The sequence below is a fragment of the Mandrillus leucophaeus genome, unplaced genomic scaffold (genome assembly GCF_000951045.1).
Source record: "Mandrillus leucophaeus isolate KB7577 unplaced genomic scaffold, Mleu.le_1.0 Scaffold413, whole genome shotgun sequence".
NCBI lineage: Eukaryota > Metazoa > Chordata > Mammalia > Primates > Cercopithecidae > Mandrillus > Mandrillus leucophaeus.
In genome coordinates, this window is record NW_012104399.1 from 344,141 (window position 1) to 348,725 (window position 4,585).

Sequence of the window (4,585 nt, forward strand, 5' to 3'; positions counted from 1 at the left end):
AAAAAAAAAAAAAACAAGAAATAGCAATATAAGCATATTACGTAGCAACATGAGGAGGTAACACCCAAAACAATCAGTTCAGATATGAAACGGTTGGAAGAACACGAAAGATCAGTAGAAGCTGGGGCTGACTGGGTGAACTGGTATTTGGGGAACAAAACTTACAGACAGATCTCTTAATGCTATAGGCAAGGAAGCTTTGATGGAAATAAAAAAAATAGGCCAGGTACAGTGGCTCACGCCTGTAATCCCAACACTTTGGGAGGCAAAAGGCAGGTGGATTGCTTGAGGTTAGGAGTTTGAGACCAGCCTGGGCAACATGGTGAAACCTCATCTCTACTAAAAATACAAAAATTAGCCAGGTGCCTGTGGCACAGGCCTGTGATCCCAGCTACGTGAGAGGCTGAAACACAAAAATCGCTTGAACCTGGGAGGCAGAGTTTGCAGTGAGCCAAGATCATGCCACTGCATTTCAGCCTGGGCAACAGAACGAGACTCTGCCTCCAAAAAAATAAATAAATAAATAAAAATTTAAAATAAAATTATATGAAATTAAAAATGGAACCTAGAGAAGAAAAAAGAAACACTCGTCCATATTAGTGAAATACAGGGACATTTCTGCCTTCAAAACATCTGGCTCCGGTGATTGTTCTTAGGAAACCAAAGAGATGTATATTTATATTAAATGATGTACATCGAGGGTGCTTTTAATAAAAAGATCCAGTAACAGAAAATTACTAATGTCCTCATTTCTGAAATGATATTCATAGTCCAGGAAACTTCCATTTCATGAGCAGGTGAAGAAGAGGAACCCACAAAGGAGACAAAATCTTTCTGAGATTTAGATTTCCCTCTGCAAGGTAAGAACACAGACACTCACTTTATAATATTGCCAAAAGGATTTCCTTCTTCGCCAAGTTTTAAGTTCCCAAATTTTATCTTCTTCACTTCATTTTAGAAGAGAATGAGAGAAAGAAAAGGCGGTGAATGGCAGTGTACTGGTGCCTGGTGAGACATTCTCCTTTTTAACTAAGTAGTATTCCTTTCTACTTTTTCCTTCCTCAAATCCAGATCCTTGAAGATAGGAATCCAGCATTAACAACGATCAAGCCCTCCAGGTGAGTCTAATTAACAGTTAGGGTTGCGACCACTGCATCAATGGAAATCAGAATTCTGAAGCCAACAAATTTGACTACCAAAAGAAATCAAATATTTTCTGTCATCTTGCCTTTTTTGCCTTTTATACAAAATGTTTACAAACCTGTGATCATATACAGATACAATTTCATACCCAGACACTGATTTTCAACAGGTATACAACTATTTCATTATATATCATATGAGAATTAATTTGTTCTAAGGGAAAAGTTCCAGGTGTAACCCTTCTAGCTTTGTGTTCATGTACATGAAAACTGAGGTTCACAAGAATTAAGTGACTTACCGATAAAATGAATATCATATCTTAGGCATCTTGAGATATGAGAATGAATACTCTCATATCTCAGGAAAGGAACAGTCACAGGAATCTAAGAATTAAGTGAAACAATCTGTCTAAAAATGCCAATTAAAAAATAGCATTCATATAAGATGGATTATTCCATTAGAATGGTGATTCTCCACCAGGTGTGGTGACTCATGACTGTAATTCCAGCACTTTGGGAGGCCAAGCTGAGAATCCCTTGAGGCTAGGAGTTCAAGACCAGCCTGAGCAACATCACTAGACCGTGTCTCAAAAAAATTTTTTAAATTAGCCAGGTGTGGTGACATTTTCCTGCAGTTCTAGCTACTCAGAAGCCTGAGGCTGGAGGATTGCTTAAGCCCAGTATTTAAAGATTATACAAAGGTATGCTCACACCACTGCACTCCAACCTGGGTGACAGAGCAAGACCCTATCTCTATTAATAAAACAAAATTAATAAATTGCCTCTCTGGAGAGGTTTACCAATATCTGGAGACAATTTTAATTGTCACAACAGAAGAGTGCTACTTGCCTCTAGTGTGTTGCTAAACATCCTGCACAGCATAGGACAGGCGCTCACAACAAAAAATTATTGCAGCCCAAAATGCCAATAGTAATGAGGTCGAGAAACCCTGTACTACAATACATTAATATTTAAAACACAAAATTAGTGACTTTTATATCTCAATATTACCTTTAGCATCTCCAAAATTACCTCTATCTTTCGGTACAACTGTGGGGAAAAGAAAGAGAGATCAGACTGTTACTGTGTCTATATAGAAAGAAGTAGACATAAGAGACTCCATTTTGTTCTGTATTTGAGACGCCGGAAAGGAACAGATCTGTGACCCTACCCCCAACCTTGTCCTTGCAAGAGACAGGTGCTGTGGTGACTCAAGGTTTGGGCTGTGCAGGATGTGCTTTGTTAAACAAGTGCCTGAAGGCAATATGCTTGTGAAAAGTCATCACCATTCTCTTAATCTCAACTACCCAGGGACACGTACACTGCCAAAGGTCGCAGGGACCTCTGCCTAGGAAAGCTAGGTATTGTCCAAGGTTTCTCCCCATGTGATAGTCTGAAATATGGCCTCGTGGGAAGGGAAAGACCTAATCGCCCCCCAACCTGACACTCGTGAAGGGTCTGTGCTGAGGAGGACTACTATAAGAGGAAAGAAGGCCTCTTGGCAGTTGAGATAGAGAAAAGCATCTGTCTCCTGCCCATCCCTGGGCAATGGAACATCTCTGTGTAAAACCCGATTGTATGTTCCATTTACTGAGAAAGGAGAAAACCACCTTAGGGCTGAAGGTGGGACGTGCTAGCGGCAATATTGCTCTTTATGAACTAAAAAGGTTTATGGAGATGTTTGCATATGCATATCAAGGCACAGCACTTTTCCTTCTGAGGTAAAGATCTTTATTCATATGTCTTACTGCTGACCTTCTCCCTACGATGATCCTATTATCCTGCCACTTCCCTTTTTCTAAGATAGTAAAGATAATGATCAATAAATACTGAGGGAACTCAGGGTCCTCTGTATGCTGAGCGCTGGTCCCCTGGGCCCACTTTTTCTTTCTCTATACTTTGTCTCTCTGTCTCATTTCTTTTCTCAAGTCTCTCGTTCCACCTAACGAGAAACGCCCACAGGTGTGGAGGGGCAGGCCACCCCTTCAACAACGAATATTCACCATATTAATAATTGGCTGAATAATTTGTTATATTGAAAACAAAAAGACATGGCTTTGAAGCAGCAGCAAGAGTTTAAGTTTGGTTTAAAGCATCAAAAGGGCCACTACTCTTTTTAAGAAGTTTCCTGGTTAGAATTTACTGAAAACTAATATATTTTTCTTTACATGGAGCTCTAAGACTCATCCTATTCTTGAATGCTTTACTAAAGTACTGACTCTCATTCATCTACCACCTAATGACATGACATAAATGATTCAGAATGCCCTTATGATAGAGGCAGGAGGCAGACAAGTGCCTTAGCAGATAGGGACAGGTCCTCAGTGAAACCCTACCTCCAAGTGGAAGACAGTTTAAAGCCTGAAAACCAAGCTACAAGTCAAATCCATGGACCAGATTGAGAACTTGTCTTCCTGTTTGACATGCTTTTCTCTGATCCCCAAGCTTCACCTAATTTACATATACCTACCCTTTCCTAATTGGTTTTCTACACTGCCATGCTCACCTTTGAGTGGTGCCTTTCTTTGCATACTCACAAACCAATCAGCATGCACTCCCTTATTCTGAGCCCATAAAAGTCCCAGACTCAGCCACACTGGGAGAGAAACCACGTGACTGCAAGTGTGAGAGACCACCCCCATGTCCCCTCCCGACTGAAAGCTTTTCCGTCACTCAATATAAAATTCTTGCCCACCCTTTTCATCCTTCAAATTGTCAGTGTATCTTCATTCTTCTTGGATGCAGAAGAAGAGCTCAGGAATGGCCTAATGTGGGTATGAGTCATAACACAAGCAGGCCAAGTGGGCAGAGTGCCTCCAGCAACAGGCAAAAGGCCAAGCAAGGCCCAGGCAGTCGGGGGCAGCACCAACTGTGGAGGTCCTCAGTCGGCAAAGTGGCTGAGAAAAATCCTGCATCACTTAGAAATGGAGCACACTTTACATGGAACACTGGAGGTCAAACTGCCAAATCCATCAAACCATTCAACAGGCCTGTGAGAGCCACAACATCAAACCCAAGACTACTACACAATCTATTTATTGTCTGGACAAAAGTAAGTACGATGGTGGAAAGGCTACATGCTGTGTGTTAAAGACTGCTTCCTGATCTAACATGTTTAAAATTCCAAAAATTGTTCATAGGTGCTACATTTTATTGATATTTAACTTGAAAATGCATTTGCCAGCTGGTTGTCATAACTTCCTTCCTATCCAGCCAAGTAGATTAGGAATATTTTGTGTAATCTACTATTTTAAAATAGATAACAAGACCTCTTTTCTCTTCTTTATAATCCTATTAAAGTATTCCTATATGTAATTTAGAAATAAGCAATCTATCCTATTTAGGAATAGCTAAGTTGTTTTTATAAAACCCTATTATCTTTTTTATCTGACCCTCCATTTCTTCCTTGCTTTCCATACTTCCTTTCCCTTTTTTTTTTCCAC